The sequence below is a fragment of the Mastigoproctus giganteus genome, chromosome 8, assembly GCF_048544385.1.
Source record: "Mastigoproctus giganteus isolate SK-2022 chromosome 8, ASM4854438v1, whole genome shotgun sequence".
In the NCBI taxonomy this organism is placed as follows: domain Eukaryota; kingdom Metazoa; phylum Arthropoda; class Arachnida; order Uropygi; family Thelyphonidae; genus Mastigoproctus; species Mastigoproctus giganteus.
The window spans coordinates 233,217,928-233,234,670 of NC_143582.1; the positions used below are offsets into that span (position 1 = coordinate 233,217,928).

General features: G+C 45.3%; 1 pseudogene; it reads right to left on the reverse strand.

Moving 5' to 3' along the window:
* Positions 1–11,552: 11,552 nt before the first annotated feature.
* On the reverse strand, positions 11,553–16,419 carry LOC150082415 (bleomycin hydrolase pseudogene; annotated as a pseudogene).
* Positions 16,420–16,743: the final 324 nt, after the last annotated feature.

Here is a 16,743-nt window from a genome sequence, read left to right on the forward strand (position 1 = left end):
AATTCAACGCAATATCCTACTCACTGTGACTAGAGCATGCCGCACAGTCAGTAATCCTGCCCTGCAGGTCTTAGCAGGCACTCTTCCTCTGGACCTGGAGGTTATTCGTCGCGGCCTTGCATACCGCATAAAGAGAGGAATTGCCACCACCATTCTGGATATAACACTCGATCTAGCTAATGATCCAAAAAACGAAATGAAACAGATTTACACTAAGCTCTTCCAGCATTGGCAAAGATCTTGGGAGCAAACAACCAAAGGTGAAACAACTAAAAGATTTCTTCCACAAGTTATGATAACTGCACCAAAACCTCCTCCGTGGTACTCACCAGGCCTTCACGTCTTGTTCTTCCTCACTGGTCATGGATCGTTTCGGGCCAAGCTGCATGCCCTGGGTCTCACCGATTCTCCTCTCTGCACATGCGGTGACAATGAAGACTGGATTCACCTCATGTATAATTGCCCTCTTTATGATTTACCCAGAAGTCTCCTAATTACCAAAACTGGAAATATACCCAGTGGGCAGGAACACCTCTACATAATTGACGAAACCAACTACAAAGCCTTCACTACTTTTGCCCAGACTGTATTTGAAATGCGTCAAATTCACCTACAGCAAACTGTTCAACGCACCCCCATCTTATAATGAACCCAAAACTCAATTCACAGAACATATCCTGAATGGAATCAAAGAAAACACAAACAGAATATTGATCTTTGTCATGACCTAACAGGAATCTCTCGACGTTCACAAAGGAAGCTATCTGACAAACCCACGAACCCAAAAAGGACTTTTATACAATAGCCACAAGAACTCCAAGCAATCCTTGAGTTTCATGAATCCATGTGCCTCCTCTCATCCCCTAAGAGAAGATTATCCAAGTCCCAGTGTGGGACACTGCCCATTGCCTACAAGTCACCCTTGGATGAAGAAGATTAAATTGTTGACCCTGGGCCCCTTGCCCATTGTGGGACCCACTCACTTGCTGGCACCTCTTCTCTTCAAGGTGTATGACAATATCTGATTTTCCTACTTGTGCAGGAACTCATATAAATACTCCTCTGGGAGTGGGGCTGGCATTTGACTTTCAAATGCAGGATCATGCTATTAGGCAATCTGACTTTGTGGGTCACTTGACCTCACAACCTTTTCTCTTCTTCCTGAGGTAGGGTGGGCTCCCCCCAGGGGGGAGCCCACCCTACCTCACCCTCTCTCTTCTGCTTACTCACCCCTTCTCCTATTTCAAAAAAAAAAAAAAAAAAAAAAAAAAAAAAAAAAAATTTTTTTTTTTTATTTATTTTTTTATTTTTATTTATTTTATTTTATTTATTTATTTTATTTTTTTTACTTATTTATTTTTATTTTTTATTTTATTTTTTTATTATTATTATTATTATTATTATTATTTTTTTTTTTATTAATTTTTTTTTTTTTATTATTATTATTTTTATTTTTTTTATATTATTTATTATTTTTATTTTTATTTTATTTTATTATTATTCTTTTTTATTTTATTTTTTTTTTTTTTTATTATTATTATTTTTTTTTTCTCGGCCCTCCCTGGGAAGCTCAGGCTAACCCCAGGGTCGGCCAGCCAGAGTTCTCTTTCCACATACCTGGTCCGGCTCCCAGTGCCAGTGACGGTAACTAGCAGTCTGTGGTGTTCCACAGACCCTAGGCTAAGCGGCCAGATGAACAACATAACTCGCACTAAGCAAACATGAACATACACTAACATATGATATCTGGCCTTGACAGTACTGTTCTGTCTTACTTCACAAGAGATTCAAATGCGGAGTTGTGCGAAAGCACCGGTGCCGCTTGTCAAAAAACACTATGTCACTATGTCACTATGTCAGTCCTCTCAGAAGAAGGAAAAAAAAAAAAAAACACTCCTTCCTTCCTTCGTCCCAGGAGTGACAGAACCTAAACCAGCACGGCTCAGCTGCTGCCTTTAGGCCTCCCTAGACACGCTCCCTTGCGTGGTCCTTTGCCTCCACTCCCTGGCGGGGGGGGAGTTCATCCCTGGTGTCCTCCCCCTCGCCACCCCTCCTTTTCACTCTGGTGGGGCATGGGCCTGCTCCACTGACTTGGGGTCATCTTCCCTATGGATCCCGTATCTCTGTCTTCTCCCCCCAGCCTTCAGTCTCCCTCCCCTTCTCTAACTTACAACTAGTGTCTGAATCAACTCCAAAATGTTTGAGCCCTACATCCAAAAACTTAACAACATCAAATCGCCCAACTAGTACTCCCTTTGTTTTGGCTGACCCCTATCTATAGCGTTTTTTTTTTTTTTTTTTTTTTTTTTAGGTCCTTGCCACTGAAATCTCAGGAAATTAGGTGGCAGGACCTGCCAGAGTAAATAACTATGATACTGGTGTACCTGGTCTGCCTCCACGGGGTGGAGTGGGGCAACGTTGGGTCCCATTAGGGGCCCAGCGGCTAAATGACGAGATGAAGAACGGTACACGACACTACACAAATACAAAATCCATATACTGTACTTTTAAACCTCTGGCATTGACAGTGTTCTGTTTCACACCCACAATGTATAGCACGCGGAGATGGGGGGGGGCCCTGGTGCCGTTTGACACTAAACACACTCTACTCTACACTCTACACATGCAAAGCAGTGTCGACCCACGCACTGCAAGTGATTACAGGGGCTCTCCCCCTCGACCTTGAGGTCACCCGAACAGGCATGCTGCAGCAGCTTGGACGGTGAAAGGTTACAACACATAATGGGCCTGACGCAGCCCAGTTGTCAGGAGCGAGAGTGCATCGCACGCGTTCCTTGAGTGGACCGGGGTTCAAGCCCGTGACTACTAAATACGATAAATTTTTGTATTGACGATTTATTGTAAACTCTACTGACTTGGTTGTCGTGCGGAGTATAAACAGAAAGTTTATTTATTTATATCTGGACCACACAACACATCCGACAAACAATTGGAAAGCCGAGAAGAACAAGCTTCAAATCTACCTGCGATCAATCTGGCAACAGCGCTGGACAAACTCTGACAAAGGGGAAGTCACGCGAAAGTTCCTTCCAAATCTGGAGCAAGTGTAACCTATATTTTCGACATGGTTTTGCCCAGGACTGCATGTCACCTACCTCCTTACAGGACATGGAAAGTTCCGTCACAAGCTTCATCTCCTTGGAATCACAGACAACCCTGCATGTGCTTGTGGCTCACCCGAGACCTGGGATCACCAGATGCATGAGTGCGAACTGTATGATGATCTACGTGCTCAGCTGATCACACAAGTGCGTTGCAACCCTAAAGACCAGGAGCACCACCTGCTGGAGTATGGGACAACCTACAAAGCCTTAACTGAATTTGCTCAGAGCCTATACGCTAGACGACTAACCCTTCTACTGCCTGCAAACCACGCACAACAAGGACAAATTTAGTACACCACGCACCCCGAACCTGAAAGCTTCATGATCAGGTGGAAACTTATAATTCTATCAATAGCAGATTACTGGGGTAGGACCATTAAATATCCCAACTCATCACCAATTATAATCAAACGGAACACGTATCACAGGAAGAGTATGGGGGAGAACTTCTCAGTTCTACTTCCGTTGATTACGCTGGATATCATGGCAGAACTGGACCTCACCTTAACCATACTCAATTACTTTCCGCCGCAAATTGACTCATGGACGGGACATGGCTCCCAAGGGCAACCTCCAAAGGAAAGAGCAAGCCCAGCCTCTGTGCACAATATACCATCCGGACTTGCATTCTGCTTGACAGCTCCATTCTCCCAAACGACAACGGAATCTACCCTAATGGCGAATAAATCCTACTCTTCCAAATATCCATGGACGGGACATGATTTCTACGATCGACTAGTCAACAAATTGCTGCATAAACTGCACTGTATTGACTTGGACTTATTGATCCTACATTTCCAGCATCAAATGGACCTGGGCTTGCTTCTAGAATACTCAATCCTGACCGTCAGACGAAGTACCAAAAACGGCAAGCAGCCCTCTATACATTATCCTATGGACGCTAAAATATGATTTAAATGGACGGGTCCCAGATCCATTGAGCGACCTCCAAATCGGTGGCAAAACTTGGCGCCCACAGACATCAGAGAAGAGGAGTTAAATTCTAGAAGAGACTCAATCCTACTGGTCTATACCAAATGCCACGTGCACAAATCGCAGTCTCTGCACGCAGCGCCGTATTGGCGACCTGAGCCAGCTCTCTTGTCTGGCTCACCTTTTCCACCCCTCCCCGGCAGGTGGGGGAGTGTGACGGTTCCACCGCCCCCCCACACGCCACCCCCATTCTTAATCTCTGGTGGGGCATGGGCCTGCCCCACTGTAAACTGGAGCTGTCTTCTCTGTCGGCTCCATGTCTCTGCCTTTCCTCCAGTCTTCAATCCACTCCCCCCCATTCTACCTGCACTCAAGTGAATGCCCCACACAATCTAAATCAAGCTATCTAAACTCAGCTTCGCCCACTACTTTCGGCCTCTCATTCCTAGCGCCTCCGTTCCACGTGAGCGCATAAAGGGTATTTATATAGATATATATATTTATGTATATATATATTTTTTATTTATTTATTTTTTTATTATTATTATTAATTTTTTTGTAAGGTCCTAACCACTGAAATCTCAGGAAATTAGGTGGCAGGACCAGCCAGAGTAAATCCTAGTCTACTGGTGTTTCCTGGTCTGCCTCCACGGGGCGAAAGTGGGGCGACATTGGGCCTCAGTAGGGGTCCAGAGGCTAAATGACCAGTTGAACAACGGTACACAATACTACACATGTGGGGCGCTTCCGTAGCCAGGTGGGCACGAGCAGCAGTACGTAGCACACTCTTCTTGATTAGACCGGGGTTCGAGCCCGTCACCACCAAATACGGAGGATGCGGAAAGGTCAGGGAATGACCTCCGCATATCCCGGAGCAATATGGCCTTGCTAATGCTCCTGAAAACCAAATAACAAAACAAAAAAACTACACAAGTACAATATCCACACACTTTTGAATCTCTGACCTTTCCAGTAAACTGGCACACCCATTACAATGCAAGCAACGCGGAGATGGGGACACCTCCTCCCTTGGTGCCGCTTGACACTAAGCACACTTTACTTTACTTTACTCATTATGTTTTTGAAATATTTCGCTGTGATTTGTGATATTTTTTCTGAGGTTGAATCACTGCTGAGAACGAGTAATATTTTTTGTATTATAACTTGGGTTTTACCCATTTTGATAGTAAAAATTAGGGCATTATTATTATTACTATTAAAATCAGTTTATTTCCCAAGAAATCTTGGGTCACCCCGGAACGGCTCTGTCAATAGACAAGAGTACATGCGTGCTCGACCCGAGATATTTACAGGATTAAATATACAATAATGTTCAAAATATACAGTAATATACAAAACATATGATTGCATGAAGACAAAAAATCTTTGTCATATACAAATAGGCAAGTTAAAAAAAAACAAAAAAAAAACACTGTCCAGAAGCAGGTGAGTATTATAAGTTCACAATCTGGTAGCAGTTCTTGAGGATTTCCTTCCTGTAGGGCTTGTCTTCACAGAACCTATCAGGGTGGATCCTAAATTTATTGAAGATCCGAACACAATTGGCTGGAAACATGTTCCTCAGGGAATCGATGTTTGACAGCGTAAGACGTAGAGGGAGACAGGAGTCGGGGTGCTCCCCTCTTGCGTATATTATAGTGCTCCCCTCCAATAGCGTATATTAAAGTTGTTGCGGTTAAAAATAAAAAGTTCGTAGTTGGGGGAGCCGGGCCTCGCCGCGGGGGCTCAGGACAACCAATATCATTCAGATACCGGTCTTCCTCTTTTTCATTATTATTTGTGCTATCGTGGTCCATGACGGCACTGCGGGGGTGGTAGCCCCGTAGCGCCCTAGTTAGCGTATGCTCATTAGCCAGTTGCCGAGGGAGCTGTCCGATTAAGGTCACAGTTCTTTGGGTCAAGCGCACTTGTTCGCCAACAGTTCAGGGACGAGGTCGAAGCCTCGGTCATAGGGACGGCCGGGCGCCTTACACCGGTAAGTTTATCGGTCACCGTGTCTTCGGTTCCCGTGTCCAGGGTCCCTCCAACTTCCCATCTGACAACCCGCAATTAGGTCACCCCTTACTGCCGGGTCACTCGAGTGGCGACACCGTACCTCAAGCCAACCACTTCCGGCCCGCACCACGAGGAGGTGGAGCATTCCGCACTTGCTCACCGGGAGCGCTGGTTGGACACCAGCGCTCCCGGTATCCACATTAATCTCTGGCCCTCCTAGGGCCAGAGATTAATGTGGATACCGATGGAGCATCAATTCGCCTCGTTAGAAGCCGTGCGAGCGCGAGGACATTTTTTGTCAGGATGATATGTCTCCAGGGAGTGGTGCCCACATTTGCTTGTAGGATAGATTGGAGATAGTTAGGGGGTGGCCTACCACCCTGTTCATTCATTCATCTAAGCAACCAGTACTCTAAACTGAGATACTTCTGAAGTCAAGGTATGAGGCAGGGGCAGATGACCAAATTTCTGAAGCATAGAGAGGAATCGGCGTAATGCACCTCAGGATGTGCCGAATAAGCAGCGCTGGCTGATGCACACCAACGAGCTCTTGACGCACTGCCCAAAGAGCAGCGTACGTCTTCTGCCTCATCCTGGCAAAGTGAGGCTGAAATGTGAGTCCAACGTCCCAGGTGAGGCCAAGATTAGTGTAAGTGTAAAGTGTAAAGTGTGTTCGTGTCAAACGGCACCAGGGGTTTCCCCCATCTCCGCGTGGTTTTCTTTGTGGGTGTAACAGATCACTGTTAAGGCCAGAGATTTAAAAGTGTATGGGATTTGGAAGTATTGTGTTGTGTATCGTTGTTCCTCTGGCCATTTAGCCGCTAGACCCCTGCTGGGGCCCAACGTTGCCCACACTCAGCCCCGTGGAGGCAGACCAGGTACACCCAGCATAATTATTTACTCTGGCAGGCCCTGCCACCTAATTTCCTGAGATTTCAGTGGCTAGGGCCTAAAAAAAAAAAAAAAAAAAATAAATAAAAATAGTAATAATAAATAAAATAAAATAAATAAAAGTAATAATAATAACGCGATTTTAGGGGGTGGTTCGCTAATGAGGTTAAGTTTCAGAATTGATGCACGATTTGGCTGTTATAATTTGGAAGTTTAAGTTTTTGTCGTGTGGGGCGTACACTGTGATGTATAGAGAGAGAGAGAGTGGGGGAAAGACTGAAGACTGGAGGGGAAAGACAGAAGTATGAGGCCAATAGGGTAGACGACCCCAGATATCAGTGTGGCATGCCCATGCCGCACCAGGAGAAGTAAACGGGGGAGACGGGGGAGGGGACGGTCCCGGCCCCTCCCACCGCCAGGATATGGAGAGAAAGTGGGCCAGACTAGGTGTCCAACCCAGATCGCCAAAAGGCGAGGCAACAGCGTAGCTGCAGTCACAGTCATGGTTTTTGGATGTTCAGTTCAGTGTTGCTTCAGGTGGGTCACAGTCTTGGTTCAGTCTCACTTGTCTCGTGTTCATCTTATGGGATCAGGAAGAGGAGTGATGACTCTGGTCAGTTTGTAGTACTGCTTTGATGTCAATTCAGGTAGTCATATTCGTTGAGAGCATCAGTCCTGGCCATTTGCACCAGGTCATGAATGGAGAGTTATCTTTGTTGGTAATTTCTTCTGATCGGTTGTAGTCATGCGGTATGTTCATGCTGTAGTCTTGAATGTCTCCTCCTTGGTTAGTTTCAATGGAGTTCTTCTATTCAGATGTTTCCATATTGTTGCGGATAGCGATTTCTGTTCTCCTTCTGTTAAAGATGTCCTGGGCGTAGCGGCTGAACGCGGTGTACTCGTCTTCCGAATCCAGGAGGTGATGCTCATTGTCTTTTGGTACAAATTTTATACTGGTGATGAGTACTGATCTTTGTTCCTCATAGCATTCACATTTGTGCATGATATGTTGCCACGTCTCCATATTGCCACAGGTGCAAGTTGGGTCCTCGGTCAGTCCGAATGAATTCAGTTTTGCGTTAAAGGGCCCATGGCCCGTCAGGAGGAAGGTGGTGTTCAGTCCTGGGTAGAACCATTTGGGGGCTTTTGGATAGGTCTTGTCTACGTAGGGTATAAATTTCCGTGTGACTTCACCCTTGGTCGTCTCTTGCCATCTCCTCTGCCAAGTTTTTTCCAGGTGTTCCATGATTTTCTGTTTTTCCATTCGGTGGTTGTTTGTAGGGTCCAGTGTAAAAGTGTCAAACGTGGTCGGTGTTCCCTTTGCCAGGTAGTACATCAACCCACATCTCCCCACCTCCAGGTCCAGAGGGAGAGTTCCCGCCAGGACCTGCAACGCACAGGTACTCACCGTGTTACACGCCCTGGTGATGGTGAGGAGTATTTTTCGCTGTATTGTATCGAGGATTCTTTTATTTACTGCAGTTCTTGCTTTGACGTACCATATTGGGGCTCCATAAGTAATTGCTGGGACGAAAATTGCTTTATAGTAGAGGGATAATGTTCTTTTGTTTAGTCCCCAGTCTCTGCGTGTTACTCTGACTACTAGTGCTGCGTATTTTCTCAGCTTCTCCTTCAGATATAAGAGGTGTTGTTTAAAGGACAGGTTGGAATCTAGGATAATGCCTAGGTATTTCATCTGTTTTGCCAGTTTGATTGTGCTTCCCCTTACTTTTATCTGGGGCGGCCGTCTGATGTTGAATGTTCCTCTCAGTAGAATTGAGTTCGTTTTGGTCGGGGAAATCTCCAGTGTATGCAGGTTTGCCCAGTCCTGGAGCACTTGCAGTGCATGGTTTGCACGGGCTTCTAACTGTGATCTAGAGCTCGCTGCCACCGTTAGGACGAGATCATTCGCGAAAGCTTGTGCGTTGACATCACCCAAGTCGAGTGCCAGGAATTCATCAAAAACAATGTTCCACAGGAGCGGCCCCAGGACAGATCCCTGCGGGCAGCCCCTGCGGACCGATCTTGTCAGGCTCCGGAACGGTGCCATTACCCTGATTTTTCTATCTGAGAGGTAGGATCTAATGCAATTATATAAATTCATGGGGATTTTTGCCTTGCGGAGTCTGCCCAGGACGCTCGGCCACCAGAGGGTGTCGAACGCCCCAGCGAAGTCGACCGCAATTACCAGGAAGTACTTTTCATTACATTGTGCTGCGCTTTCTAGGAGGTTCCGAATTGCTTCAATCGTGGAGAGTCCGGGTTTGAACCCATATTGTCTGGGTGACTCTAGGTCAGCTTCTTTGTAGTGGCTGAGTATTCTTCGATGTAGTATTCTCTCCAGGAGTTTACTTAGTGTTGATAGCAGCGCTATAGGACGGTAAGAGTTTGGTTGTTCAGGTGGTTTAGTTGGGTTTTTCAGGATGAGCTTGAGATGTGCTGTTTTCCAGCTAGTTGGGAAATGGCCCACTCTGAGGCAGCAGTTGAATAGGTGCAGCAGGGGTTCCGGTATGTGCTCCACCGCCCTCTTAACGAGTTCTGGGTCCAAGAGGTCAGGGCCAGGGCATTTCTTGTTGCGCATTTGTGTTGCAGCTTCCTGCAGCTCATCCATGGTAATTGGCGGCTCCATTTGTTGGGTGTTATAGGTCTCGTTTGCCTGTATGATAGCTTGTTGGTCTTCCGTGAGTATATTCGGTGGGTCTTTTATAATGGTGTTCAAAATGTTGGCCACCGAGTCGTCCCATGTTGTGGTGAGGGTGCGTTGCGGCGTTATAGTTGCTGTGGTTATTTCCCCCCTGGGGAGTTTATTTGTTGTGATCTTGTAGACCACTCCCCAGGGATTCTCATTACCTTTAGTTGAGACCAGTCGTTCCCAGGAGGACTTTTTACTTTTCTTTATACTCTCGGTATAAGTATTTCTCAGTACTGTATATTGGCGGCGCAGGTAAGTGACCTCAGCGGGTGGCCACGACCTCCGTGCTCTCTGATATTCCTTCCTTTTTTGTTGGACTAATCTCCTTTGTCGTTGCAGCTCTGGGGTCCACCAGGGCATGGTCTTGCTCGAAAGCGTTTTTCTTTTTATGGCAACTTCAGCTGCCTTGGTTATGATGTTTGTTATTATTTGTTGCAGTTCGTCTGGGTCCTCTCTTATTTCTTGGCCATACTGTCTGGTTTGCCCAATTCTATCATGTTGGGCTCTACTAATAAGCTGTTCTCGGTAGAGTTCCCAATTGGCTTTGGAGATTGCAAATCTGTTTAGCATCGTCCTTTCTGTTGCGATTCTTGCTGTGGTTCTCTGTATCTGGTAGGTGATGGTACGGTGATCCGACGTGGTCCAAGCATTTTGCACCGTCCAGTCGGTCACGTGGGAATCGATATTTCTTGTGATTAGGGTGATGTCAATGGTCGCCTCCCAAAGTGTATTACAGAAGGTTGGGAGGCAGAAAGGTTGATTTTTAACCGTCAATATTGAGTTAGCCAGGAACTCTTCCAGTCTTTGGCCGTTTCTGGTGCCTTGCCGGTCCGGCGTGGCGCTGTGCCAGACTGGGGATCGGCAGTTGACGTCGGCACCTATTATGATCCTCTGTCCTGCTAGGGTAGTTTGGACATCCTGGAGATATGTAATGGCGAAGTCAATCTCGACGCCAGGTCTGCAGTAGAGAGAGACTGCATATAGGCAGCCGACAGAGCTGATTATATGTGCACATGCTGCCCATGGCGTGCATAACTGTGGGATCTTGGTTACTGTTATTTCTGGGTTGCGGACTATAATTGCTGCCCACGGTGTATCTTCGTCACTCTGTACTATTTTAAACCTGAGCGGGTATCCCCTAACCTTCTTCATGTGAGTGTAGGGCTCTTGAATAAGGATGAGATCAGCATTGTCTTCTTCTGCTTTTAGGCATACTTGGGCGACCACTGCTTTCGCACGTTGCGCATTTATTTGGTGAATTTTTGGCCAAGATTAGTATGAGAGGTCACCTTTTGCACCGGTTCCCCACTCACAAAGATTTGGATATCATTTTTGACTTTCTTCTTGGTTATCGTCAGTTGCGCTGATTTGGAAGGGCTCAGATGCAGCCCAATTGTGGCAAGATAACTTTCCAAGCTCAATATCTGCCTAGAAGCTTGTTCGTTGATATCATGAATCTGATGATTATGATCTGAGCTCACGCAGAACTTCAGATCGTCGGCATAAGGGACAAAGTTCGGATTCTGAGCAAGGAAAGGCTCCAAAACTGCTGCAAACAGGATAGCTGACAGTACGCTTCATTAGAGAATTAGTCACAATTGCCACATTGGAAACATATAATCTTGAAATCATGTACACTTACTCTCCTAGTATTGTCTTCAGTACATACATAAAAAAAAAAAAAACGATTTTCTCCTGATAAGCCTTTCAAGTACATTAAATATTTTCATAAAAAAAAATTGTAAAAATGTTATCAGCTATTATCTAATTACTTAGGAAACAATTATTTGCACATTGAACAAGTTTTTTTCTGTACAATTTCAAGATTTATAACCACAAACAGGAATAAAATTTATGTAAAAAATAACTTTGCACACAATGCAAAGAGCATGTACAATAAAAACAAAATATAAAAGCAGTCTATTGATATTTTCAAACTAAAGTCTTAATCCACCACCCACATATATTGTACACCTGTATTAAAGACAATGCTAAATATTTCTAAAAAGTCAAGATGCTAAAGCACCCATAGGACCCCATGCTGGTAAAACTACTGGCTCTTGTTTGAAGACTTCCATTACGTCAGGAGGGATGTGTTGTTTGTCTACTACAACTTCAAATACAAACTCCTTAAACCACTCTGTTGTCATGACCAAGTATCCTTTCTCTCGTCTGTCTTCACCCCACGAATTTTCAACTCTCCATTTTGTAGTCTTGCCATCATCCTCAAGAGAAACAGCAGTAAAAACCATTGCATGAGTCATCAAAGACTCTCCATATAATAATCGTTCAGCTTTATTCAGACCGACATTAACATCAACCCCAAAGACTAGCTTGAAATCATGTGCTTTCAGATCTTCCAGGCCTGGTTTGCCAGCAAACCTCTTCGCAACTTCACATCCAAACCACACTGGTTCATTTTTCTTTATAGAATCAGCAGCTAACTGAAGCAGCAACTCAATTTTTTGGTTATTGTAAACAGTTTTACGACCTCCTACTACATTACCTAAGCAATCCACAGTATAGGCTTTCCCATACTCATTGTCAGGCCTTGGATCATGCTCTTGAGACGTCAACAGTTACTTGAAAGTCATTGTGGGTCACAGACTGATGTCTAGGGAGTAAAATAGACTTCAAAATTTGAAGAAAGGTTTCCGCCAGGCCGAAGTAGTGTTTCAGAATGGTAAAACAAGAGCTGCAGGTGTATTTTGTCATAAGCCGATTTTATGTCGAGGAATATGATATCAATCTGTGATTTGTTGTTAAGGGTGCGCTGAATTCTGAAGAGGCTATCAAGAAGATTGGTAGTTGTCGATGTCCTCTGTAGAACGGTATGCAGGGACTCGGGCCTGTGTGCAAAGCAATGCTGGGCAATTGTTGGCTGAATTACTTTTTCGAAAATTTTGAGTAAAGAACAACTGATGGATATTGGTCGCAGGTCTTTAGGAGATTTGGGTTTCTTGATCTTTGGAATGGGCTTAACATGGTAGGTTTTCCAAATTGAAGGAACTATTCCAGATTGCTGGATTTGTCTGAAAAGGTGAAGGAGAAGGTCGATTATATATGAGCTGCAAATTTTGATAATAAATAATGGGAAACCATGCGGACCTACAGTGGCTTTGTTGGGTAGTTTATTGATGACATGAATTAGGGTCTCTCTAGTTATTTCTATTTCAGACAAGTGTGCCCTAGGTAACCAGTCCTCCTGCGAGAGAAAGGGATCAGAGTCAGGAAAATCTGCCTGCTGTAAGCTGAATTGTGCCCATTCCTGGACAAGATTTTTGTCAATAGCTAGATGATGATGATGATGCGAAAGGATCCTTCTACCTCTCTTCAACCTATTGGGAACAGCTTGGTTAAGGACCAGCCTTTTCTTTTTCAAGAAGCAAGCTCTTTCTTTCTTAAAGATGGAATGGTCTGAGGGAAGTTGAGTTTTCTGCCATTTCCGGTAGGCCTTCTGTTTCTTGATGAAAGCCAGCTTAGTTTCCTTATTGAAACCCCGATTCGACCTGTTACCAATCCTGGTGATTCTGGCTGCACCATGTAGTGCAATTAACTTCAGTTGTTCCGACAAGAGCATAACGGCATCCTCCAACGGCTCAGAATAGAGACGCCCCCAGTTAAACCCAATCAAGCATTGGAGAATGATCTCTGGCTTCAGATATTTGGTAGAGAAGGCTATCCTAGGCAATTCAGCAGAGTACTCGTCAGGTAACCCAAGGGAATTTTTCTGTAAGGATAGTTTACATGCAATTGACGAGTGATCAGATTGGAATCGAAAGTTGCTAGGTAGGAGTTTGATATCTTGTAAATTGTGAAAGATTAGGTCCAGCGCTTGACACGCTCTAGTTGGTTGCGTCACTAACCGTGTAAGGTTGAAGGCCCGAAGAATGGCCTCAAGGCCCTCAAGAGCATTCCCATGCCTGGGCAGTGGCAAGTTAAAATCACCTGCTACAACAGTTGGAATTTTAGGTACTAAGTTGGTTGCTAACCACGTGAACAGCTCCGCTCTAGAGTCTTCATTGTGGTCCGGAGGAAGGTAGACCAGGCAGCATTGGATTTGAAGAAGACTCCTCAGCGTCAGGGAGACTGCCTCAAAGTTGTTAGACTGGCTCACTCGTGTCTTTATTGGCTGGAAGCGATCGTTGAACAGGATTTCAACACCTCCGCCTCGCCCGTTAATTCTGTGATTCCCAATGTGTTTGTAAGGGGTGTTAAAATGGGCAAGAGCAAGCTGTCTATCCGCCACTAACCATGTTTCTGTAAGGAAGACGACATCACTCTCATTAAGAAATAGGAGAGTCTGGAGACAATGAAGATAGTTTTTTAGGCTGCGAACATTCTGCATAAACCAAAGAATCTCTCCTTCGTGTGAACCTGGTAACAAGTCATCCTTTTGTAGCTATGGCTGTTTATCTCGCCTGGATCCGCTATAAGCGATCGATCTGCTCCTCTCTTGGAACGGCTTTATAAGGGTGCCTACCGGCCAGCAGCTAGAATCCAAGACGATATGCTTTGCATTCGCAGGGCAGGAGATGATAAAGGAAGAATAGGTCGGGTGTCTAGTTTTGATCGCTTTTGCGTCTAAGTTGATCCCATGTTCTTGGGCAAAGAGTGCCCTGATACTTTCCACTTTTGTTGCTGGTCCTAGTCTGGAAACAAAAATTCTCTCTCGGGTCTGGACAGCTGAAATATTATATATCTCCTCAAGTCTCCGCGACAGACGGACCGAGGCAGGTTCAGTCAAAACGCTTTGAGCGCAAGCCATTTGTGGGTTATGCCTGGGAAGTTGCGCAAGGTAGTTAAATTGATCAGAGAGACAGAAAGCATCTTTTGATTATTCGGTTTTTAGGAGCATTCCCAACTAAGGCCGTGTTGCGCTTTCAGTGATGTACATGTGACGAGAAAACAAAGAGAGACTTTATTTTCGGAATCACGCGTTTCTTTCCCGCACAATCACGTGTTTTCATTCCGGGGGGGGGGGTATCACAGAAAACACTTTTTTGTTTACTACTTAAAGTTATTAGACCCACAGTGGTTCGGAAGCCTGCGATTACTTCTCTTATGCACCCCCCCCCCCGGTTTCCTACACAGTCGAAGTAAAAAAAAAAAAAAAGTGTTAATTTATATAATATTTTGATTTTTGCAATTTCTTCGCATTGGGCTTCCCGGTTTCAGGGAAACAAAGCATCCCCGCTAACCCACAGTTTCCTCTCCCCTTTCGTCCTTCCTTTTTCGCTAGGTTCATCCCTGAACAACTGTCCCCTCCTCTCCTCACCGATCCCACTCTTCTTCCCCTCCCGAATGTCCCGATTTCTGTTTTAAATATTTCGTTAGGGGGTCGGTCGTCCCCTGTAATTTCTTACGTATTTGGGTAACTCGTAGTGCGCAGTCGGAGTACGAGTTAACCCTGCGTTGCCAAAATCACTCGCTCCATGTGTACACCCACTCGGGAAGGCGTCAGGGGATGCTAAGGGGACGCTTTTCACACTCCGGGTAGTAATTAATGAACGTGTCCGAAACCACACATTTGCTGGCCGAAATGTCAAAGGCCGCACACCTTCGCTCTCTTGTATTAACAACTACTTTTCACTCACCGGCGAATTTCGTGACTTCTCCACCCCGGGGGGGGGCGTCCCCTAAACGAGCTCCCAATATCGCCCACCAGAAAACACACCGACGCATTAATCTTCGCGCGCGCTAACCAGAGGTGCTTCTTCGCCATCTGCCAATTGCCGCGCTGAGGTCGTTAACACGAACGTCGAAACATCCCTGCGCCGAGTGGGTCATAAAGGTCGGAACGGGTGGAGACGATACTCGGATTCAGTTCGAGAGAGAGAGAGAGAGAGAGAGAATGGAAAAAAAAGCGAGAAATTAAGAAACGAAGAGCGTTCAGTGTTGCAGAATGGCCGGCCCTCGTTTCTTGAAATGATTTTAACAAAAAACTTTTCTTTATAAATTGGAAAGAATAGAGCGTTCCAATTAAGATTAAATCAATTTTCTTTAAACGTTCTCCTTTTCTCGCGAATATTTCGTTAATTAATCTTCTACTTTTTGAACAGAACCCTCAGATTTCATCGTGTGGCTTCAAGTTCGGCAACCTGCCGTCAGATGGCGCCCACGCGACGATTTCGTATTCGAACTTTGACTTCTTTCTCGCTCTTTATAACGTACGGATTGCGCTCTTCCGATTTCGTGGCATTCTCTCGATCGTTAGGAGTATTAGGGAGAAGCGGGAGGGGCTTCGAGTAGTCCCCTCAGTTCTCCCCTCCCCGAATTTCGCGTCTCTTCACAAACGCGCGAAATTAGAAGCGCCCCCGCACACTCAAAAACAGACACGTATTTCAGAAACCACAAGTAAAACAAAGAGAAATTGCAATCTGTTTCCCTCAATCATTTCGAAATAATTATTCCCCCCACCCCGCTGTTTCTCAATGGACCATTCTTTGTTGCCATAGCGATAACCCCATTACCGTAATGCTACTCGAATTTCGGCGTCCCGGATATTTATTATTTACCTTGACGGTCGATAGATGGCGCAACCTCTTCCTCTCGAGCTCGCGGCTTTGAAATTCTCGTGGGCGCGGATTGCACTCGCACTTTGTTGCGTGTGCGGGAATTCCCGCTTGACCGTTTTGTGGGTGGAGCCGCCGCAGTCCACTTCACTTGACCCAACGCTGCCTTGTGATGACGAACCGCAGGACTTCGCAACACGTAATGACGCAGCCAGCGGTAGTTATTACGGAGTGAAGAGACCGACATTCACCGCAAAAGCGGTAGCGAGAGGAGGGGGGGGGAAATTCGCACGTAGCCGTCCCACAATTAACTTGTCACACGCTCGATGGAATACGGACATCTTTTGATTCGTGCGTGGCTCTGAAAACATTACGTTTTTCGCCGCGAAGTTTGTAAGTGGAACCCCCCCCCCCCCATTTTTCTGCTTTTCCCTTTTAAAAAAAACAAAAAAAAAAAAAAAAAATTGTTTTTCAAATCGAAATCGAAGTATTTCAAGTTTCTCTTTTCGATTTTAATAAAGTTTCGAAACATTTTAATTCCAGCGTCGGAGTTCTCATTATTTTGTGTGAA